Source organism: Hypanus sabinus, chromosome 14 (assembly GCF_030144855.1).
Source record: "Hypanus sabinus isolate sHypSab1 chromosome 14, sHypSab1.hap1, whole genome shotgun sequence".
Classification (NCBI taxonomy): Eukaryota; Metazoa; Chordata; class Chondrichthyes; order Myliobatiformes; family Dasyatidae; genus Hypanus; species Hypanus sabinus.
In genome coordinates, this window is record NC_082719.1 from 11,868,373 (window position 1) to 11,894,273 (window position 25,901).

The window sequence follows — 25,901 nt, forward strand, 5'->3', positions numbered from 1 at the left end:
GAAAGAAGACTGCACAAGAGCAGCTTTGAAATGGCTCTCCGTTACCTTACTAGAATATGGCATCTTCTCTCACATCTCCTTTCAATATTTAAGATTGTAGTTCAGTATTGTTAAAATGTTTGTTACATTATTTCATATAGTATGGACACCTTCATTGACACCTATGTTAGAATAATGTTTATTGACTACTGGTCTGCTCTCAGTACTATAATTCCGCATAATATCACCACCAGCTTCCTAAACCTGAAATTCAGCATCACCTTTTGTAACTGAATCCTTGATTTCATGACTAACAGACCACAATCAGTAAGGATACGTGGCAAAATTTCTGCCATTATTATTGTCAACAATGGCACTCCATAATATTGCACCCTAAATTCCTTAATCTATTTCCTATACAGGTGGCCTGTTATGAAAGACCTATATTAGTACCTGTTTTCGCCAACCAAAGAGGATTTTCGCTTTTACACAAAAAGATGCCCAATTTATATATGTGTTTACCCAGAGAAATACTACCATGACCATGAAGCCTTGTGCGGGCACATATGTGTACGTGCCAATTTTTTTTCTCCAAATTGATTTTGGCTTGCTGTCTTCCCGATTTTGATAAGTGAGACTACACCGTACATACAATATTTCTATTTCTTTATAGGCCGTATATTTATCACATCATTCCTGCTTTTACTATATGTTTGCGTTATTTTAGGTTTTGTGTTATTTTGTTTGATTTGGTAGGTTATTTTTTGGTTCTGGGAACGCTGAAAAATTTTTCCCATATAAATTAATGATAATTGTTTCTTCGCTTTACGATATTTCGGTTTACAAATGGTTTCATAGGAATGCTCTACCTTCAGATAGCGGGGGAAACCTGTACACTCACAACTTTTTGGCCAGGTTCTGCACTCTCCCCATCTACAAGTTTGCAGATGGTACTGTGGTGAACCACTTCCTAGTGCACTCGAACTGGCTCACAGATAGCCAGCGCGCCGGCACAAAGGCCAGGTCTGCTTCACCAGCCCGCGCGGGACTGTGAATACGTGCCCACGGAGGGCGGGATCAGGGAGGCTTTAAAGCAAGGCTGTGAAGTTCGAATAAAATCTTTAACTGCAGTTTACTGACTCTGTGTCGTTATTTTAGTGCTGCGTGTAGCACACTGCTACAATTGGTGACCCCACCGGTCCAAACGATCTTTGGACCGGAGATGACCGGCGCCGCATCTGTTCATGCGGTTTCATTGATACTGCCAAGCTTCTGGATGCTGCGACCTCACCTCTGGTTCCAGCAAGCAGAAGCCCAATTCCACGTTCGGCAGATAACCTCAGAGGACACACGTTACTACTACGTGGTGAGCTCCCTCGACCAGGACACAGCGGCCCAGGTTGCGGAGTTCGTACAGTCTCCCCCAGCAGACAGCAAGTACACGGAATTCAAAGCCCTGCTCATAAGGACTTTCGGACTCTCACAGCGCGAGCGGGCTGGCCATTTACTACACCTGGATGGCTTGGGAGACAGATTGCCATTGGTTTTAATGAATGAGATGTTGTCTCTGGCTGGTGGACACAAACCCTGCCTCATGTTTGAGCAGGCATTCCTGGAGCAGCTGCCCAAGGACATACGCCTGCTGCTGTCCGACGTGGATTTCAGCGACCCCCGGAAGGTGGCAGCCCGGGTAGACATGCTGTGGAAAGCCAAGAAGGTGAGTGGGGCATCCGTCGCACAGATCACCAGGCCACGCTCCCAGCAGCAAACCAGACCAGGCCCGGTCACAGAGCCCGCTAACCCCAGAGGCAGGGGTGGGGAGCCCAACGAACAATGGTGTTTCTACCACCAGCGGTGGGGCGCAGAAGCCCACCGCTTTAGCCCGCCCTGCAAGTTCCCGGGAAACGCCAGGGCCAGCCGCCACTGATGGCTATGGCGGCTGGCCTTCGAGATAGCCTCCTGTATGTGTGGGACAAGAGGTTGGGACGCTGTTTTTTGGTCGACACCAGTGCCGAGATCAGCGTCTTGCCTCCAACAAGTTGCGACAACCACAACAGGGCACCGGGTCCCCCCCGAGGGCCGTGAACGGCAGCACGGTAAGGACCTATGGCACCTGTACGGTGCAGCTACAGTTCGGCTCCAGCCGGTTCATGTGGGACTTCACACTGGCCGCCGTAGCCCAACCGCTTCTGGGTGCGGACTTTTTGTGGGCTCACAGCCTACTGGTCGACCTGCTGAGGCAGAGACTGGTCCACGCCGAGACCTTTCAGACGTTCTCCCTGGGAGAAGCCCAGTTGCCAGCCCCACACCTCGACTCCATCACGCTGTCCGACAACGACTTCACCAGGGTTCTGGCGGATTTCCCATCAGTTCTGGCACCGCAGTTCACGGCAGTCATGCCCCGACAAGGCGTACAGCACCACATCCCGACCCAGGGACCACCCCTCCACGCCCGCGCTCGGCGGCTTCCCCCGGACAAGCTCCGACTGGCGAAGGAGGAGTTCCAGAGGATGGAGGAATTGGGGATCATCCGGCGGTCCGACAGCCCATGGGCCTCCCCCCTGCACATGGTGCCCAAAGCGACAGGGGGCTGGAGACCGTGCAGCGACTACCGCAGGCTGAACGAGGCTACCACACTGGACCGCTACCCTGTGCCGCACATTCAGGACTTTGCAGCAAACCTGCACGGCGCACGGATCTTCTCCAAGGTAGACCTTATCCAGGGATACCATCAAATCCCGATGCATCTGGACGACGTCCCCAAAACGACACTCATCACCCCGTTCGGCCTTTTCGATTTCCTCCGCATGCCGTTTGGCCTGAAGAATGCTGCACAGACATTCCAGCAGTTAATGGACGCGGTGGGACACGACCTGGACTTCGCATTCATCTATTTGGACGACATCCTCATAGCCAGCAGCAGTCATCAGGAGCATCTGTCCCAGCTCCGTCAACTCTATGCCCGACTGAGTGAGTACAGTCTAACAATCAACCCCACCAAATGCCAGTTCGGGCTCGACACCATCGACTTCCTGGGCCACAGGATTACTAAAGACCCCTCTGCCCGCTAAGATAGACGCGGTCTGCCATTTCCCCTGACCCATCACAATCAAAGGCCTTCAGGAATTCGTAGGTATGGTCAATTTCTACCACCGCTTCCTCCCTTCAGCTGCCTGAATCATGTGCCCCCTGTTCGCCCTAATGTCGGGTCCGGGCAAGGACATTACCTGGGACGAAGAGTCCGCCGCCGCTTTCATTCAAACGAAGGAAGCCTTGGCGAACGCCGCGATGCTAGTACATCCCAGAATGGACATCCCTACCGCCCTCACAGTGGATGCATCTAACACGGCAGTCGGTGGGGTGCTGGAGCAACTCATCGCAGGTCGCTGGCAACCCCTATCGTCAAATACAGTGCTTTCGACTGGGAACTGTTGGTGCTATACCTGGCAATCCGGCATTTCAGGTACTTCTTAGAAGGTCGGCCCTTCACCGCGTTCACGGACCACAAGCCGCTTACCTTTGCGTTCATGAAGGTGTCCGATCCCTAGTCGTCCCACCAGCAGCGCCATCTGTCCTACATCTCTGAATACACGACGGACGTCCGGCACGTCTCGGGTAAGGACAATGTCATGGAGGACACGCTCTCTCACCCTAACATTCCTGCCCTTTCCCAAGGGGTAGACTTTGAGGCGCTGGCAGAGGCGCAGCAGGCAGACAGGGAGATCCTGAGTTACAGAACCGCAGTCTCCGGTTTGCAGCTCCAGGACCTCCCCGTAGACCCAGGTGAGAGGACCCTACTCTGTGACGTCACCACTGGCCAGCCCCGTCCTGTCGTCCCGGCACCTTGGTGACAAAGCGTTTTCGACTCCATTCATAACATAGCGCACCCTTCCATCCGGACAACCGTCCGGATGGTCTCCAACAGGTTCGTTTGGCACGGACTCCTCAAGCACGTCAGTGAATGGGCCAAAACGTGCATGCATTGCCAGACGGCCAAGGTGCAGCGGCACACCAAAACTCTGCTGCAGCAGTTCCACCCCACCCACCGGCGTTTCAACCACATTCATGTGGATATCGTGGGCCCCCTGCCAGTGTCGCGCGGAGCACGGCACCTCCTGACCATCGTGGACCGGTTCACAAGATGGCCAGAGGCGATCCTGCTCACCGACACCACCTCCGAATCTTGCGCACGGGCACTGATCACCACCTGGGTGTCCCGCTTTGGTGTACCAGCCCAAATTACCTCCAACAGAGGCACCCAGTTCACCTCCAGCCTGTGGTCAGCTATGGCCAGCCTTTTGGGGACACAGCTGCACCACACAACTGGTTACCACCCACAGTCGAACGGGCTAGTGGAGCGTTTCCACCGTCACCTGAAGTCGGCTCTCATGGCCCGCCTGCGAGGAACTAACTGGGTGGATGAGCTTCCCTGGGTCCTACTCAGCATCCGCACGGCGCCCAAAGACCATCTGCACACCTCGTCGGCCGAGTTGGTGTACGGTGCACCCCTGGTCGTCCCCGGGGTGTTCATACCAGCCCCAAGGGGGCAAGAGGAAGAACCCGCAGCCGTCCTGGGCAGACTATGCGAGAGGCTCAGTGACCTGGCCCCCATACCCGCTTTGCTGCATGGGCAGACCCGACCTGCGTACCCAAAGACCTGCAGAACTGTAAGTTTGTGTTTGTACGAAGGGGTGGGCATCGGCCACCGCTGCAGCGGCCCAACGAGGGGCCGTTTACGGTGCTCAGGAACAATGGGTCCACGTTCGTGCTGGACGTTGGGGGGAGAGAGGAGGTTTTCATGGTGGACCGACTCAAACCAGCCCATGTGGACGTGGCGCAACCAATCGGGTTCCCGGCACCGCGGCGCAGGGGCCGACCTCCCAAACAGGGTCCAGCCCAGACTGTGGACTTTGGGGGGTGTATCGCCGGTTATGTGGCGACCCACTTCCTAGCGCACTCGAACCGGCTCACAAATAGCCAGCGCGCCAGCATAAAGGCCAGTCCCAAAAGGGCGCCAGGTCTGCTTCACCAACAAAGGGAAAAGCCTGCGGGGGATTGTGAGTACGTGCCCCCCACAGCACCTGCACCCGGGGAGGGCAGGATCAGGGAGGCTTTAAAGCAAGGCTGTGAAGTTCGAATAAAATCTTCTTTAACTGCAGTTTAACGACTCCGTGTTGTTACTTTAGCGCTGCGTGTAGCACACCGCTACAATACCACAAGAGTGGGCCCCATCTCATTAGAAGGTGTTAGACATGGTGTCCTGACAACAACTTTTCCTCAACGTCAGCAAGTCAAGTGAAGTTTATTGTCGTTTAACTATGCTTTTAAACATATAATGTATATAGAAAGGAGACAACGTTTCTCCCCACCAGGGTATAAAGCACAATAACGCACATAACACACAATAACTTATGAAGGTTAGGATAAAATTTACAGATGAGTCATATATAAATAACAAACTAAAGTGCATTAATATTAATTATCATAAGGTATGGAACAGATTAACCAGCAACATTTCAAATACGATGTGACCAGGAGTTCAGAAGCCTAATGACCTGTGGGAAGAAACGGTTTCTCATCCTGACCGTTCTTGTTTTTATGCATCGTAGTCTCCTGCCTGATGGTAGAACGTCAAAGAGGATGCTGGATGGATGGGTGGAATCCTTAATAATGTTAAGGGCCCTGTGTATGCAGCGCCCCTGATAAATTACCCCGACGGATGTAGGGAGACCCCTGTGATCCTCACCGGCCGCAGGTACTGTCGTTTGAGGGCATCCAGTGCCCCATCGTAGATCGGCAGGTCCCGGATAATGGAGTAAACTTTGGGGGTGACCCTCGAGAATAGGATTCTGTGCATAACGGCGGGTTCAGTCGCACGAAGCTCCGCCAAGTACGATTGGAAGCATGCAAGCCAGTGTTCAAAAGCGAGAGTGAGTGTCTATCATACAATGTCCTGGAGACTGAGGCCGAGCGTCAGGCCTCAGATCTCCTTTATACAGGGGCCTGTGGGAGGAGCCACAGGAGCAGTCAGCAGGGGCGTGTCCCGACAGGCACATAGTTCACCACAGACGGGTGGGATCCTTAATAATGCTAAGGGCCCTGTGAATGCAGCGCCCCTGATAAATGACCCCGACGGATGTAGGGAGACCCCTGTGATCCTCTCAGCCGTTCTACAGTCCTTTGTAGGGATTTCAGGTCCGATGCTCAGCCTCTCCCATACCAGATGGAGTTGCAACTCATCAGGACATTCTCTATGGTGCTCCTGTAAAAGGCAGTTAAGATGGGGGTGGGAGCCTTGCTGGCCTCAGTCTTCTGAGGAAGAGGAGGCACCACTGCACCTTCTTGTTCAGGGAGGTGATTCTAAAGGGCCAGGTGAGGTAATCTGAGGTGTAAGCTATCAGAAACTTGGTTTACTTTACTCTCCCTGTAGAGGAGACATTTATTCACAGGGGAAGGAACCCTGCTGAAGTCCACAATGATTTCCTTTGTCTTCTCCACATTCAGGCTTAGGTTCTTCTCACACTGATCCACCAGCCATTCCACTTCCTCTCTATACTCCATCTCATCATTGTTCTGGATAAGGCCAACCTGTCATAAGGGGATGTGGGAATGGACCCAACTGCAGGATGTAGACACTGAAGTACTAGGAACAGGACAAAACTAAAGGACGGGACAGGACAAAACTAAAGGACGGGACAGGACAAAACTAAAGGATGGGACAGGTCGCAGACAGGACTGGAGAAGCAGGGACTGGGAACAAGGAGCCTGGGGCGGACTCTGAGCCCGAGACTGGACACAGACCCAAAGCCTGGGCCTTGACTTGGGCTCAGAGCCCCCAAACCAGGCGGAGACATAACAAGGCCTGGTTTCTAGGAGTCAGGGACCCAGAGACTCAGGTTCCTGGAGATTTCGGAGACTCAGAGTTCTCAGGTAGCTCCAGGCTAGAGTCTTGGGGCTTGGAGATCTTGGAACCTTAGAGCTCGCTTCCTGGACAGAACGCGGGACACAACCCGACAGAGGCGAGGGACAGGAAGGGACAGAACCAACCGCAGGGTAACAGCAATCAGCCTGACTCCCCCGACAGAGGCGAGGGACAGGAAGGGACAGAACCAACCGCAGGGTAACAGCAATCAGCCTGACTCCCCCGACAGAGGCGAGGGACAGGAAGGGACAGGAAGGGACAGAACCAACCACAGGGCAACAGCAATCAGCCTGACTTACCCAACAGAGGCATGGGACAGGAAGGGACAGGAAGGGACAGAACCAACCACAGGGCAACAGCAATCAGCCTGACTTACCCGACAGAGGCGAGGGACAGGAAGGGACAGAACCAACCACAGGGCAACAGCAATCAGCCTGACTTACCCGACAGAGGCGAGGGACAGGAAGGGACAGAACCAACCACAGGGCAACAGCAATCAGCCTGACTCCCCCGACAGAGGCGAGGGACAGGAAGGGACAGAACCAACCGCAGGGTAACAGCAATCAGCCTGACTCCCCCGATAGAGGCGAGGGTCAGGAAGGGACAGAACCAACCGCAGGGTAACAGCAACCAGCCTGACTCCCCCGACAGAGGCGAGGGACAGGAAGGGACAGGAAGGGACAGAACCAACCACAGGGTAACAGCAATCAGCCTGACTCCCCCGATAGAGGCGAGGGTCAGGAAGGGACAGAACCAACCACAGGGTAACAGCAATCAGCCTGACTCCCCCGACAGAGGCGAGGGACAGGAAGGGACAGAACCAACCGCAGGGTAACAGCAATCAGCCTGACTCCCCCGATAGAGGCGAGGGACAGGAAGGGACAGAACCAACCACAGGGTAACAGCAATCAGCCTGACTCCCCCGACAGAGGCGAGGGACAGGAAGGGACAGAACCAACCACAGGGTAACAGCAATCAGCCTGACTCCCCCGATAGAGGCGAGGGTCAGGAAGGGACAGAACCAACCGCAGGGTAACAGCAATCAGCCTGACTCCCCCGACAGAGGCGAGGGACAGGAAGGGACAGAACCAACCGCAGGGCAACAGCAACCAGCCTGACTTACCCGACAGAGGCGAGGGACAGGAAGGGAGTTCAGTCCAGGGTGGCTCCAAGACTCGAGGGGGCCGGTAACCTCAGTGGGCTACAGAACAGCCAAATCCATAACTCGCTGAATCAGCTAGCCTTCCACCAGTGGGTTACTCCAAGCAGAGACTGACAAGACAACCCCCCCAACTACACTCAATCCCAGAGCCACTTATATTCCCAGCCAACAAGATGAGCATCAGGTGCAAATGCTTGAGCCCAACCGAAACAAGGGACAGTCAGAGGACCCGGCGTCTGGAGTCTGGAGTCCGTGGACCAGAACGTGAACCAGAATGCGGACTTCGGACCAGACCATGACACAACCACTGTTATGTCATCCACAAACTTGATGACAGAGTTTGATCCTGTGACAGAGTCATGCATCAGCAATCTGAACAGCAGTGGGCTGAGCATACAGCCTTGGGCTCAGGGCTCAGCATAATGGGAAAAGAGGTCGCTGCACACACAGACTGACTGTGGCCTTGTTGTTAAGAAGTCCAGTATCCATTTGTAGAGGGAGGTGTTGGGACCCAATGAGGACAGTTTCTCCACCAATTTCTGGGTATGATGATGTTGAACACTGAACTGAAGTCTATAGACCCCATTTTCCAGGTGGGAAAGGATAGATAGTTCCAGGTGCAGTGGATTGATTCGAGCGATAAGTGAATTGGAAAGGGTCCAATGTAGCTGGGAGAAAGGCTTTAGTGTGCTTCATGATCAGCCACTCAAAGCATTGCATAATGCATGATGTTAATGCTACTGGACGATGGTCATTTAGGCAGGTCACTGTTGCCTTCTTTGGCACTGGAATGATGATTGCTGTCCTGAAAACCGAGGGGACAATGGACTGTTCCAGCGAGATGTTACATAAATTCGTCAGCACCTCCATCAGCCGGGCTGTGCAGTCTTGTACTGAGCTGGTACTTTATTGGGCCTGCAGCTTTGCGTGGGTTGACTCTGACCCGGCTTTTCCACGCCTCAGCTCAACCGGACGGAGTGTCTGCTCCCTGGAGGAAGGGTTCCTTCCTTGCCAGCACTTTGTTCTGTGTGCCAAACCAGACGTAGTAGACATTCAACCTGCCAGGGAGTGAAGCATCCTGGCCACTGGTGCACAGGATAGATTTGTAGTCTGTAATCCTCAGAATTCCCTGCCTCATGCACCTCGTGCCTCTGGTATCGCAGACAACCCTCCCATTTTTCCTTTTTGATGGAGTGGGAAAGCACAGTTCTTGTTTCCCTGAGAGCCGTCACATCCCCTGATCTAAAGGCAGCATCACGATCCCTCAGCCATGCATGGACCTCTGCAGAAAGCCATGGCTTCTGATTTGCCCTCACCAGGATGTGTTTTGTGAGGGCAACTTCCTCAGTACACTTCTCTATATAGCTGGTCACAGAGTCCACATAATCATCAATATTAACGTGGTTGCCATATTTAGCAGCCTCCCCGAACACTCTCCACTTTGTATTATCAGAGCAGTCCTGTAGTGCAGAGACTGCAGCCTTGGGCCAAGTGTGCACCCACTTAGGACAGGTTTGACCCACTTGATCAGTGGTCTGCATGCTGGAATTAACATAACGGACAAGTGATCTGAGAGCACAACGTGGGGTCAAGTAACTACTTTATAGTAGTATAAAATAAATATAAATAAATATGGTAGTATAAAATAAATTAATGGGTCATTGAATTCCATAATAAGTTCAGTGTGCATACTCCTGTTTACATCAACCATGCTGAGGTTGGGAAAGTTGAGAGTTTCAAGTTCCTAGGAGTGAAAATGCTTGTTCTAGTCCCACCGTGTTGGCATCGTGGCTGGAGAAGCTCACCGGCATTTCAAATTCCTCAGGAGGGTGAAGTAATTCGGAATGTCCCCTTTGACCATCACCGATTTTTATTGATACGTCATAGAAAGCATTTTATCTACATGCGTCATGGCTTGTTATGACAACAGCATTGCCCATGACTGTAAAAAACTGCAGAGATTTATGGACACAACTCAGCATATCATGGAAACCAACCTCCCCTCGATGGACATGGTCTATGCCTCTTGCAGCCTAAGCAACGCAGTGAGCATAAACAGAATTCCTTGCTTTGTTCCCGTCACTACCCTTAAATCCAGTCCTCCCACCTTAAACCCCCATCTCTATCTCTCCATCTCTCCAGCTTCAAAATGGCACATCACTCATTTGATCTGGATTTGATGCAACGTAATATTTCACTTCCTCTGGAACAGAAGCTCCCTGTGTTCATAAATGCTTTTTGAAAGGTTTCCAGCCTCTGAAGTAATTTGACTTTGGCTTAAAGTGCCAAAAGCTTTATTATTAATTCAGACAGTCACCAATAACCTACTAAATGATACTTAATTTTGATATTTCAGGATCATCAAAATTAAGGAGCAGCATAATTTATAAAAGCAGTCATAGAAGAGTATGTCTCCACAATATCATTCAAAGTCTTCAGAACCAGAAGCCCTGGATTAGATCCACAATCTGCTCAGGGCTAGATCAGTAACATTCAGGTCCAGGTCCAGGTACGATCTCCAGAAAGCTATCTCACGTGCAAAATGGCAATTCTGGACCAAATTGAATTACTGAAGGATAATTAACAGCTGTGGCTGGGCTTGAATGCTATCACCTCCTATGAAGTGAAACTATGTGGCTTCATTCCCAGATGTCTTTTATGCTCACTTTGACCCTCATTACATGGATGCAACTTCACAAACTCTCACGGGCCTCGATGACCCTATGATTTCAGTCTCTGAGGTCGATGTGAGAGCATCTTCAACGTGGGTGAACCCACAGAAAGCATCCGGCCCAGACGAGGTTCCTGGCCGAGTACTAAAGACAAGTGTAGATCAACTGGCTGGAGTGTTCATCAATATCTTTAACCTCTTGTTTTGGCAGTCTGAGGTACCCAACTGCTTCAAGCAGGCTTCAATTATACTGGTGCCTAAGAAGAACGTAGTAACTTGCCTCAATGACTATTGTCCAGTAGCAGTTACTGGAAATGCACTGTGATGTGCTTTGAGAGTTTGGTGATGCAAAATGTCAAATCCTGTCTGAGAGGTGACTTGAATCCATTCCAATTTGCCTAGCATCACAACAGGCCCACAGCAGATGCCATTTCATTTGCTCTTTACTCGGCCCTGGAACATCTGGACAGGGAAGATGTATACATCAAGATGTTCTTCGTCGACTACAGCTCGGCATTCAATACCATCATCCCCTCAAAACTAGTCAATAAGCTGCAAGAACTTGGACTCAATTCCTCCTTGTGTGGTTGGATCCTTGATTTCCTTTCTTGCAGACCCCAGTCAGTTCAGATTGGCAACAACAAGTAGTAGAGGACATTACACATACACTTCACACATACTACACTCTGATGCCATCTGGATGCCGCAACATGTCTCTGCCCATCAGCAGCAGAAGAGCCTTTTCCAGTTTTGTGCCTTAGTGCATTTGCCTCCTCAACACCCAGTTTTGAATATATTGTCTACCTAGCACATTTGTCAGTAAAATAGTCCATTTTATTATATGTATTTGTATTTTAAATCACATGCTTTAATTCTTAGTATTTATTATCTATTGTGAGTAAATTATATAGTGCAATGTTGTACTTACCAGTGCTCAAATGAAGTTCCTCATGGAAAATAAAGCAAATTGAAAGGGGAATCTCTTCCACATAAGTGCCGTTATGAAGAAAGCATGGCAGCGTCTCTACTTTCTTAGATGTTTGTGAATATTCAGCATGTGGATTAGAAGTGCTAAGAACATGGCTTACCACCACGTTCTAAAGGGTGTTTGTGGATGAACAGTAAACACAGAGCCATTATGGAGACATATTTAGCCATCTTGTAAAATCCAAAAAGTCTGGGTCAATTACCATCCTCAAATAAAAGAATAATGCATTCATTTAGAATAGTGCAAAGCAAGTTAGAATGGAAGAATAAATAAGTATGTGTGAGGGAAAGGTTTGATCCATTGAGCAATTATAAAATCTAAATGTTTAATCACATGCAAGATTAATTTGTACATAGTCATTGCAATGAAACATTAAATATTTAAAATGTTGTGTTATTAAACTGTGCTCGTTATTCTACCGGATACATGGAAAAACACAAGTTATAGTCATATTAGTATTTGCAAAAGTTTGTAAACAATCAATCAATTTTCCAGTTGTAGGGTGCTGAAGAATAACAATCACAATTAAGCCAAATTAATTAATTAGTGAAATTAACAATTATAAGAGTTTTATTCAAATGTTTTTAACTATTTACCTTCAGTTGAAAACAGCTAATAACACAAAGAAAAGAAAATGAAGAAACTATTACTCATATAAATTTCCAGTCCATGAACTTGGCCTTCTCTCCTTGGTGCGACGGAGGATGAGAGGTGACCTGAGAGAAGTGTATAAGATGATGAGAGGCTCTGATAGTGTGGATAGTCAGAGGCTTTTTCCCAGGGCTGAAGTGGCTAGCATGAGAGCGCACAGTTTGGAAGTAGGTACAGAGGAGATGTCAGGGGTATGTTTATTACACAGAGAGTGGTGATTGTGTGGAATGGACTACCAGCGACGGTGGTGGAGGCAAGAGACTCCTGGACAGGTACATGGAGCTCAGCAAGATAGAGGGCTATGAGTAACCCTAGGTAATTTCAAAAGTAAGTATATGTTCATCACTGCATTGTGGGCCAAAGGGCTTGTATTGTGCTGTAGGTTTTCTATGTTTCTAAAATGAATCACATCCACACCCTGCTTCTCAAGCTAACAATTTGTGGAAAAGAAACCGGAAACACTACACAACATAAGAAATATAACTCACAAAATGTATTTTGTTTCAGAAGGAGTTATCAATTACTAAGAAATATAGTTGGACATATACTTTTTCCAGACAAACAAAATAAACCATACTTAGAAGACTGTAGAAATCACTTAACAAAGATGCAGCCAAATATGCAAGTATATTATTATTATATGCCATCAATTTGTTTGAATATTGGTAAATAGTAATTGTTACAATTATGATCTTTGTGAAAGGGTCCAATGATGCATTTTCCCAACAATAAACAATTCACTACATCCTCAAGTGCTCAAAATATATTCTTAGGTATCAATGGCTTTCTAATTCCCACAATAAAGAGAGAATGGGCATTAATATTTTAATAAAGGCCATTTTAAACGGCAGTAAAAGTTACTGTGCTGTTTCTTAATTTACATATATCTACAGCTTTATATAACTCTCATTGGGCTCTTTGTAACATTCATAAAAAAGGGAGAAAAGTAAAAATACAGTTGTCATGAAAAGCTGACAAATCTTGTCTTTTACCCTAAAAGTGCATGTTTTTCTTTTGAATGTAGAAGTGAATTGGCATATGGAATAACCAAATGATGATGCTAATGGCATTGAAAAATATCCCCAGGAGCAGACAATGCTGACTCTTTGAAATACCAAGGAGTAATAACAATATGGATGAGTAGTGCATAATTACTTTTAGCCTTAAGCTGAAATTTTGTTATTTTTCACAGATGATTTGCATCTTTCATTTGATTCATTTGGCTGTCAGTTAAGGCTTATATAATAAAAGAAAACACTGACGTCAGCTTCAGCTTCAACAAGAAGTGCACAATGATTGCATTTCTCAATGAAAGGAGACATGAAAATAACACAGTGCCGTTTTAAAGTCATTGGGATGATTGGTGTGCATTAAATATGCTTTAAGAGGAAACATTCAAAGAGCACATTGCAAGCTGGATCTGACAATGATTAATGCTTTGCCCAGTATACTGATTTAATGATGAACACTAACAGCAAACAAAATACATTTCAATTCAAAAATGTGTTTTATCAATGTAGAGTTGCAGAAAACAATTTTGATGCTCTTTCATTCCGGATATTTAGGAAAATAATAATGCAAGTAGGTATAATTAAATGTATTGATTTATTTTATATAGTATACACACAAACACAGTGGATTCCAGTTAATTGTGACCAGTACATTTTGGCCCAATTAAGCAGCTGCTCCAATTAACCAAAGTTTCATAGAAGTAGTTAAAAAAAGGCTTGAAAAAGTTAAACTACTATCTAACTGAGAACCAAATGTATTTAAATGAAATACAGAACAATTTTGAACACTACCGATACCACTATAGTACTAAAAAAATATTCCTAATAGTTACTAGTGGTGGAATTCATCCAGTGTACTCTGCTGAGTTCTTTACATTGCTTTTATATTTATATTGCCTTTAAGTGAACAAAATCCTCCTTGGAGTGATGCAGGATGAGAGGGGTCCTGATAGAGGTGTATAAGATGATGAGAGGCACTGATCATGTGGATAGTCAGAGGCTTTTTCCCAGGGCTGAAATGGTTGCCAGAAGAGGGCAGGTAAAGAGGAGCAGGTAAAGAGGAGCAGGTAAAGAGGAGATGTCAGGGGTAAGTTTTTTACTCAGAGAGTGGTAAGTGCGTGGAATGGGCTGCTGGCAATGGTGGTGGAGGTGGATATGGTAGGGTCTTTTAAAAGACTTTTAGATAGGTACATGGATCTTAGTAAATTAGAGGGCTATAGGTATACCTAGTAATTTCTAAGGTAGGGACATGTTTGGCACAACTTTGTGGGCTGAAGGGCCTGTATTGTGCTGTAGGTTTTCATACGGTGCTATAAATTATTGCATCTTCCAAAACTCCATTTTCATTGTAACATTATAAGATGATTGTCGACACCTTCAAATTTGTTATAATTCCTAGAGCAAACTGTAGTGAACAAAACAGTTCCATATTGCCTACTGCTTATTGCTCGGCAACTATCAGTGACAAAAATCACTCTTTTTCGAACACACAATCATGCACAACTGACGCTATTTAGAAAACTGTTCTTAATATCCACACAGTTTCACGTGGTTGATGCTGATTGAAAACTGTTCATCTATGAACTCCTGTCATAACAAAATGGCACGGTGCCCAAAATAAAAGAAGTTTATCCAGCTATATACATACAAAAAAAATATGAGCTTAATTCTTTTAAGTGCATTCTGGAAAGTAAAAATTCTAAATGAAAGTATTTGAAACCTGGTAAATATACAAAAATTAGATTTACTTCATATACACACTTGATAAACCATTTGTTGGCTTTCTTGAGTAATCAACAAATGTCTTATGCTTGCCAGTCTGATGATTCAGCTCATCAAGGTTGGTTTACTGGGATGTGACAAAAAGATCCAGAATGTCATTGAATATCAATGATCTTTTCAGGTTCTTTTAAGGACATTGTTCTTAAAGCATGCATACTCACACATTGTGCGCATTGATAGGGCTTGGGATTTTGTCCAACTTCCTTTCATTTGTAGGTATTTGAAAAAGTAACAGAAATGGAGGGGTATTCCACAGTACAGTGATACTCTTGAATTGCTTTGATTTATTTTGAATGATCTTCTTTACTAACAAACACACTACTCTAAGCAGAAAATAATTCTGAATACTTTTAAAAAATTATTTTCAGTAATTTAAGATCATAAGTGTTCATTATTGGTAAATTAGCATTTTGATTAAAATATTTATTTTTGTCATTTTTCATAGTATCAATCAAGCTTAAGCACACTGAAGTATACTTGGGATTTTAAAAAAATACTTTAAAAAGATTGTATTGATTCATGGGCAATTTGGCTTGCAGCCATGTGTAAATAAGATTATGCCAAATCTCGTGGAACAGTGAAATAAAAATTAATGCCCAGCAACTTTGTCTGCTTGTATCCAAAGGTGAAAATCTAGCCCATTGATTACAACTTTGAAGGAGAGATAAAGATTACATAGAGACCAAGTGGCATTACTATGTAAACTTTTAGAATTAGAATAGCTGGAAATTCCAACATTGATGTATGTCGGACTGAAGTCTCAGAAAGCCTTCCTGAAGATGAAGAAGTATTAAAAAAGTAGTGTATGGATGGAAGGTGAGGCAACACTTCACCTGCAAATAACCGGGGTTGTCTATTGTCCCTGCTGCTCCTGATGCGGCCTCCTCCACATTGGTGAGACCGGTCATAAGCTGGGGACTGCTTTATCAAGCACCACAACATCCACTCAAGTGGGACTTCCCGTTGGCCAAACATTTTAATTTTCGTTCGCATTCCTGACCCAATATGCCAGTCCATGGCCTCCTCTTGTGCTGAGATGAGGTCATCCTCAGAGTGGAGACTCAACACCTTATATTACACCTGGGTACCTATCCTCCAACCTGATGGCATGAATATCGCCTTCTCCTCCCGGTTAACAAATTCCCCACTTTGATTTTTACTCCTTCTCACCTGCATTTAACTTCCCCATGGGTCCCGTGCTCCTTCCAATTCTATAATGCATTCTGTTATCAGATTCTTTCTTCTCCAGCCTTTGATCTTTCCCACCCACCTGGCTTCTCCTATCACTTTCCAGCTAGCCCTTCCTCTTCCCCCACCTTTTTATTCTGACATCTTCCCCCTTTCTTCTCAGTCCTGAGGAAGGGTCTTGGTTTGATACATTGACTATCTATTCATTTCCAGAGATGCTGTCTGACCTATTGAGTTCCTCCAGCATTTTGTGTGTGTGTTGCTTTGGATGGAAGCTTTTTATTCCCAAAACAAACAGATTTCCCATGTTTTGGGTGAAAACATTGCATATTTATTTGTTTATAACACAACTGTTTCTGCTGATAGAACATAGAACAGTGCAGTGCAGGAACAGGCCATTCGGCCCACAATGTTGTGCTGAGCCAGCTAAAAAGCAAATCAAAATCACCCAGACACTAATCCCTCCTCCCTACACCGTGTTCATATCCCTCCATCTTCCTCACATCCATCTGCCTATCCAAGTGTCTCTTAAAAGCCTCTAATGTGTTTGCCTCTACCACCGTACCACAATGCATTCCAGGCATCCACAACTCTGAGTAAAGAACTTCTTCCTCATATGCCCTTGAACCTACCCCTCTTACCTTCAAAGCATGCCCTCTGGTATTAGACATTTCAACCCTGGGAAACAGTTTCTCTCAGTCCACTCTATCTGGTTCTCTCATAATCTTGTAAACCTCTAACAGATCAGTCCTCAGCCTCCACCACTCCAGAGGAAACGACTCAAACTTATCCAGCATCCCATGACAGGATATTCCCTCTAAAAGACTGCATCCTTGTATCCCTCTGCATTCTCTCCAAAGCCTCAACATCCTTCCTATAGTGGGGCAACCAGAACTGTGTGCATTACTCCAGATGTGGCCTAATCAGGGTTTTATAAAGTTGCAACATGTCCTCCTGACTTTTGAACTCAATGCCTCGATAATGAAAGTAAGCGATCCATAAGCCTTCTTAACCGCCTTATCTACCTGTGCAGCCACTTTCAAGGCGCTATGAGCAAGATCTCTCTGCTCAGCAGCACCTTCCAGGATATGTGACCAAAGCACTGACTTTATTCTGTAAGATGTAAATCAATGAAGACAATCATATCTGATACTGAAGTGAAAAAAAAAGATCTACAGCACACCTAGAAATTTAGTGCATAGTATTGTTTTTTTAACTGAAATGTGATTTAGAAAATTCCTGAGTGAAATGAAATTGCAAGAACTTCTAGATTAAATTTTGCCATTCTGTTCACACCATCTCTCTTCTTCATCTCTTGGTCACTCTTCTTTGCCTCACGCAATCTTCATGTTCTCTTGGAATTTTGCAGGGGACACTGGATTAAATTCCCCAAGAATGACCATAATTGGGCATTCTTGAGCCAAGAATATCTTCACAGCACAAATATAAGCCCCCACATTTAACCTTAATCCATTGACCCTCCTTTCTAACAAAGCATAATTTCCTCCAATCACCAATATCAAAAATTTTCAGCATCCATTTGCAAATCTCCTGTCATCCAAGTCCTAATTACCCTGACAAACATGATATGAGGTCAGATCTCACCTCCCACCCCAGTCACTTATCTGAATATTGCAGACACACAAACCCTGCACTAAATCCTCACCAGTAAATGATGCTCCCAATCTATACACAGAAGTTATTCACGCACAGCTCAGAAATCTTCAGTTCAACAGAAGTAAACAAACCTGTCTGTGGGGATATTATCACAAATCACAAGGTTCTTCAATGATTAAAAATTTTGCTCTGGAAAGACCTTTGAGTAGTAAGTGGTCTCACCAAGCCAATGGCTTCCACAGGTTTAAATCTAATGAAAGAAATGCATTAGGTTAGGGAAATTGAAACTCAAGAAAGATTTTAACAGAGAATGATCCGAATTAAGGGCGTGGTAGGTTCCCATCTGATGGAGAGACTTCCAGAACGAACCAAAACAGAAGTGTGGTAAACCATGTAGACCTCTCTGGACACGCCCCCCCCCCCCCCCCCCCCGCTGACTGCTCCTGTGGCTCCTCGCACAGACCCCTGTATAAAGGCGATTGGAGGCACTGCTCCTCCCTCAGTCTCCAAGATGTCGTGGTCTCGCTTGCTGCTAGTAAAAGCCTATCAGGCTCAATGAGCCCCCTGATGCCCTGTCCCAGGGTTTGTGTGCCAGCGCGCAGATTGACCGGCTATACGCCCTCCATGCAGACCTTTGCCACCCGGGGGTCACCCGGCTTTACCATTTTGTGAAAGCCCAGAACCTGCCTTACTCTCGTGAGGAAATCAGGACGATGACCAGGGACTGCCAAGTCTGCGCTGAGTGCAAACCGCACTTCTACCGTCCTGAAAAGGCACAACTTATCAAGGCCACCCGCCCTTTTGAACGACTGAGTGTTGACTTAAGGGCCCCCTTCCCTCCACCGACTGCAATGTCTACTTTCTCAACATAATCATCGAGTACTCGTGGTTCCCGTTTGCCATCCCCTGCCCCGATACCACTGCCACGTTCGTCATAAAGGCCCTGCACCAGCTCTTCACTCTGTTCGGATATCCCTGCTATATCCACAGTGATAGAGGGTCTTCGTTTATGAGTGACGAGCTGCGCCAGTATCTGCTGGCTAGGGGTATTGCTACTAGTAGGACCACGAGCTATAATCCCAGGGGGAATGGACAGGTGGAGAGGGAGAATGCCACTGTGTGGAAGGCCACACTCTTAGCCCTTAGGTCAAAGGGACTGCCGGTCTCTCGCCTGCAGGAGGTCCTCCCCGAGGCACTCCACTCCATCCGCTCCCTGTTAGGCACGTCTACCAATGCCACCCCTCATGAGCGACTCTTTTCTTTTCCCAGGAAGTCTGCCACTGGGACCACCCTACCGGCTTGGCTGACATCCCCAGGGCCAGTACTGCTCCGGAAACATGCGAGGAGCAATAAATACTCCCCGCTGGTCGAGAGGGTTCATGCGAACCCCCAGTATGCCTACGTGGTCTTACCTGATGGGCGGGAGGACATGGTCTCCATCCGCGACCTGGTGCGAGCACCAGACCCCTACCCCGAACACTCCATGGTGACTATGAACCCCGTACCCACCGAGGTGTATACCCACGAGACACCACGCACACCAAGCCCTACACAGACTCCTCACGACACTCCCATACCGGGCACCTTGCACATGCATGGGGGATTACTGATGCCTAACGGGCTGACACCTCAAGTCAGGCCGGAGCCAGCACAACCACCGTCACTGGTGCAATCACCACCGGTGCTACGTATATCGCAGCGACAGACTTGACCGCCTGATAGATTTAACCTGTAAATATACTTGTAAGAAACTTCGCCCTGTGGGGACTCTCTTTTTAAACAAAGGGGGGGGGGGGTGAATGTGGTGAACTACATATACCTGTCTGGACACACCCCTCTGCTGACTGCTCCTGTGGCTCCTCCCACAGACCCCTGTATAAAGGCGATTGGAGGCACTGCTCCTCCCTCAGTCTCCAGGATGTCGTGGTCTCGTTTGCTGCTAATAAAAGCCTATCGTTCACCTCCCATCTCCGAGAGTTATTGATGGTGCATCAAGAACCAACTTATAAACATATAATCATATAACAATTACAGCACGGAAACAGGCCATCTCGGCCCTTCTAGTCAGTGCTGAACTCTTGCTCTCACAAATTTGTATACTTGAGATACAAATCAAGCATTTTCACCAATCTATCAAAAGGGGATAAGTTAATGAAATCAGGACATATGATACTGATTCTTATAAAAATAAGGAGTGAAATGCACACTTCCTCATTTGGTGTATCAAAGGCCTTAAGCAGGAAAATAGAGTGAAGGCCAGAATCAAGCCAGGCATGATCTTATCTTATTTTGAATGAGCAAACTCAAGGGACTCCTTGAGCAAACTCCTACTCACATTTCCCATTTTACTGTCCTATTCCAATTCCTTGTAGATTTAGGGCTTTATGGTTTCAGCACTAAGAATCCTCTGTATTTTCTGTATAATTAGCTGTGAGGTTGGAAAATTGCTTCTTCCCCCAGGCTGTAAGACTGCTGAACTCCCCTTCACCACCCATGTCTCGTCAAGTCTGAAGCACCAGTAGTGTTATACTATTTACTATTTAACTTGTGTCATAAGTGTACATTATTATTTGTTAATTTAATTGTAATATTACTGAAATGTTATCTATGTGAGTTATATGTACTGTGTTGTGCACCATGGTCTGGAGCAACATTGTTTCATTTGGCGGTATACCTGCGTATGGTTGAATTTGAACTTGATATATATAGTACAGTGAATTCTGGTGAATCGGGTCAACAGTTAATTGGGGGAGCCACTTATTTAGGGCAACTCTTAAAGAACAACAACTATACAAGAAAATAGCCAGGATTCCCTTAGCTTATTTCCATTACTATGCCATTTAATTGGGACGGAAGCCTTTTTCAGAACAGTTTCTAACTGGAGTCAGTGGTGTGCATTGTTAGATGGAGCAGGGTGCTTAGAGCAAACAGTTTTTAGATGGTATCTGTTCCACGTGCGTTTGCTCAAACAGCAAGTGATTGTGTGTGTGTGTGTGTGTGTGTGTGTGTGTGTGTGTTCCTGACCTAATTGGCTGCATCTGCAATTTATTTACAGTCTTTATTCATAATAATTAGTACAAGAATTAATTTATTATATCTATTACTCACTGATTTCCCTATGCTCTTCTTGCCATATTTATTTCTCTATTTGGCACATACCTTCAAAAAGATTACCTTTCTACATTGATTTCATTTTTGTAGAGATAAATTAGAAACTTGCTAAAATACGGCAATGAAATTAATACATCTTTTCTGGTGAAGTCAAAGAAGAAATAAAATGAGGTAATGGTAATATAGTGTGACAAATAATTGCACTGCAGTTACAAAATGAATGATTTTGCCCTGGTAATGTCTGCATTATTCTGGCAATGCAGGGATGACAGATCTCTGCCGCACTGGGCTGAATCATTCAAATGCCAAGCCTGCTTTTTGGAAGGTCACCAGCATTCTCACTCCTGGAGACTCCACTTTCCGTTTGACAGCTTGTGCAACTGATAGGATATGAATGTTACTTTTCTGCAAGTTTGTCCATCTTGTCAGCGACTTTGAAACTTTGACAATTCCTTTCCCTCCACAGATGCTGCTCAACCCACTGAGTTCTTTCAGCAGATTGTTTGTTGCTCCAGATCCCAACAGTTGCAGTCTCTTATGTTTCTTCATTTCTTGAATGTCATACTATGCCTTAAATAGGTTTTATATATAGATATACAATATATGAAACAGAAATTAACAATAGTTCATTGATAAAGTTAAAATTACCATTGCATTTCGTTTAACAAAATGCCAAAGATATGAGATATATACTGCACAGATTCATTTATCAAATGATTTGAAATTTATGATTGTGTAATAGGCTAATTTGAATTCAAGACCCACATGTTAAACGTATTGGGAAATTGAGTTAAGTGTCCTTGGGATTTTTAAATCTTTTTTACTTATTGCATTAATCCAATGGGTCATAAATCAACATCTCATTAATATCAGACCACGCCCTGCCATTATTTCAGCAACCCCAGAAGTAACTCAGTGACATGGAGGCATACCTGCCAGCAGTTGCTCTCCAGTCTAACTGCTGCTCTTGCGCTGCAAAGCACAGGTGAGCTTCTCGTGAGGCCCAACAGGACAGTACAAACTTCACAGGCTTCTCCAGCTGTGAAGCAGGCTTTCCATACACCAATCATAGATTGGAAGAAAATGTCTGAAAGAAAGGTAAGTAAGATTTCTTTTTTAACTTTTTACTTTCCTCAGTGTCAAATGTTTTTAAAAATGTATCATGCTATTAAATATATATTCTTTAACAGCTTCTGAGTGTTATGTTAAAGATGGTCATAAACACTCAGTGGTGCAGTCACTTCCTCTTTTAAAGCTGTTCTTGGATTGCAACAGGCTGCCTGCACTGAGAGTAACTGTCCTAGCACTCTACTTCATCGTATGAAGCTCCTGGAGGCCACCTTGGAACAAGCAGTGTAACTGAAGGACAGGACAACCAACAGCTGCAGGGTAATATTTTTATTTGACCAGAGACAGAATTCGGATCCATTATTTGTAGTTTTTTCCCCCTCAATTTACTGAGATGCATCTAATCAGTTGTTAAATCTTAAATCATGCATGTAAAATGTGGGTGTTTGCGTATGTGGGACACATCACAACATTACATTGGAATAAGAGTCCTGCTGCACTCACGATCCATCCTGGCACCTTTGGTCCTGCAATATCCATCGCAATCTGATCTATAGTATTTGCAGTGAGCCCACCAGCTTTAACAGCGACATCTGACCTGTCCCAGTTGCATTGCAAGGACACCTGCAGTGTCTTTGTATTGCTGCATTGATGAATCTTGCACTCATTTGATACCCAGAGCCAAGCATAAGCTGTAAACTTTCAAGTCACCATTTAAAGAGGAGAAACTAAAAATATCCAAAATATTGAGGAGAATTTCTTCCTTGAGGATTGAGATTTATGAACTGTTACATGAGAAGATTGAGTTTCATATGAATAACTTTGAGTGAGGAGTTGCGAAATGGAGATGAGCAGAGAGATTTATAGGGCCAGATAGAGAAATCACTTAAAACTAGTGAACAGGCACAAAAAGTAATTAAAAAAGGCTTATGGAAAGTTGGCCTTTATCTCAGGAGAGTTGGAATACAAAAGAGTTGAATTTGTATTGTAGATAAGAACTGTATTTCATTCACTTTTGCACAAATTAAGAAGGATCCTTTGGCCTTGGAAGAGATACAGAACTCTCAAACCAAGCCATGAGGAGCAGGCATGCAGGAGTGCCACCACAAGTCATGTAACATCCTGTCTCTATTCTTTCATTATCACTGGTTCTAAGTGCTGGAAATCCTTCCCCAACAGCATAATGGAAGTAACAAAGATGACTCATCACAACTGTCTCAATGTCAATTAGGGAGGAGCCATCACATTGTTCTTGTCAGGAACACACAGATTAGAAACAAAGAAACATAGAAAACCTACAGCACAATACAGGCCCTTTGGCCCACAAAGCTGTGCCGAACATGTCCTTACCTTAGAACTACCTAGGCTTACCGATAGCCCTCTATTTTTCTAAGCTCCATATATCCATCCAGGTGTCTCCTATCATTTCCGCCTCCACCACTGCTGCCGGCAGCCCATTCCACGCACTCACCACTCTCCGTGTAAAAAAACTTAGCCCTGACATCTCCTCTGAACCTACTTCCAAGCACCTTCAAACTATGCCCTCTTGCGCTAGCCATTTCAGCCCTAGGAAAAAGCCTCTGACTATCCACACGATTAATGCCTGTCATCATCTTATACACCCCTATCAGGTCACCTCTCATCCTCCATCACACTAAGGAGAATAGGCCGAGTTCACTCAACCTATTCTCATAAGGCATGCTCCCCAATCCAGGCAAAACGCTTGTAAATCTCCTCTGCACCTTTTCTATGGTTTCCACGTCCTTCCTGTAGTGAGGTGACCAGAACTGAGCATAGTACTCCAAGTGGGGTCTGACCAGGGTCCTATATACCTGCAACATTACCTCTCAGTTCTAAACTCAATCCTATGACTGATGAAAGCCAATGCACCATATGCTTTCTTAACCACAGAGTCAACCTGTGTAGCAGCTTTGGGTGTCCTATGGGCTTGGACCCCAAGATCCCTCGGATCCTCCACACTGCCAAGAATCTTACCATTAATACTATATTATGCCATCATATTCGACCTACCAAAATGAACCACCTCACACTTATCTGGGTTGAACTCTATCTGCCACTTCTCAGCCCAGTTTTGCATCCTACCAATGTCCTGCTGTAACCTCTGATCGCACTCCACACTATCCACAACACCCTGAACCTTTGTGTCATCAGAAAAATTACTAATCCATCCCTCCAATTCCTCATCCAGGTCATTTATAAAAATCACAAAGAGTAGGTGTCCCCAAGGCACACTGCTGGTCACTGGTCTCTATGCAGAATATGACCCATCTACAACCACTCTTTGCCTTCTGTGGGCAAGCCATTTCTGGATCCACAAAGCAATGTCCCCTTGGATCCCATGCTTCCTTACCTTCTCAATAAGCCTTGCTTTTCAAATGCCTTGCTGAAATCCATATACACTACATCTATGGCTCTCCCTTCATCAATGTGTTTAGTCACATCCTCAAAAAAATTAAATCAGGCTCATAAAGCACGACCTGCCTTTGACAAAACCATGCTGACTATTCCTAATCATATTATGCATCTCTTAAATGTTCATAAATCTTGCCTCTCAGGATCTTCTCCATCAACTTACCAACCATTGAAGTAAGACCCACTGGTCTTTAATTTCCAGAGCTATCCCTACTCCCTTTCTTGAATAAGGGAACAACATCTGCAACTCTCCAATCCTCCCTTCCTCATTGATGATGCAAAGATCATCACCAGAGACTCAGCAATCTCTTTCCTCACTTCCCACAGTAGCTTGGGGTACATCCCATCCTGTCCCAGTGACTTATCCAACTTGATGTTTTCCAAAAGCTCCAGCACATCCTCTTCCTTAATATCTACATGCTCAAGCTTTTCAGTTTGCTGCAAGTCATCCCTACAATCACCAAGATCCTTTTCTGTAGTGAATACTAGTATTCATTAGGGACCTAAGATTCTGACAAATGAAGTTAAAAAAAGATGGACCAAAGTGAGTCCTGCATCAAAGGGGGTTAAGTTATTAGGTCAAGTTGTATTCCCTGAAATATAGATTTTCAAGTATAAAAATAATTTGAATAACTAAAAGCAATATACAGGCACAGAAAGTAATTGAAAGGGCTCATTCAATTTTGGCCTTTATCTCAAAGACAAAGGACATGATCTAATTGAGGTGATTATTCTGGATAAAAGGCTTGCAAGGCAGATGGAGAAAAATTATATCCTCTTGGACAGCTTGGCTAAACTAGATCTTTATTCCTTGGAACACTGGAGAACAAAGGGCATCCTTGGTGAATGTTCAAAATTATGAGAAGTAACAGCCTTTTTCCCAGGGTAGCGGAGTCCAAAGCTAGAAGGGATAGGTTTAACGGAAAGTCGAAAGTTTTAAATGCGACCTGAGAGACAACATTTTCAAGCAGAGGATGGTGAGTATATTGTAAAAGCTACCAGAGGCTGCGGTTGAGTCAGGTACAATAGTATCTCTAAAGAAGCACTTGGAAAAGAACATAGAGTGGATGAGGCTGAAAGGAGATTGGCTAGACATAGAAAATTGAGATGAACTAGGTAGGCATTTGTGGCTGAAGGGCCTGTATTGCTCTATGACTCAAGAAAGGGTGTCCAGAATAAGGAAGCATGCTCTAAAATTAGATCTGTGGTGTTCAGAAGAGATGGTTGGTTTACCGAGAGTCTGGTGAACTCTGGAAATCTCCCCCAAGGAGATTGTGGAAATTTCCACAATCAGGTGGAAATTTCAGAGCTGTCTTAAT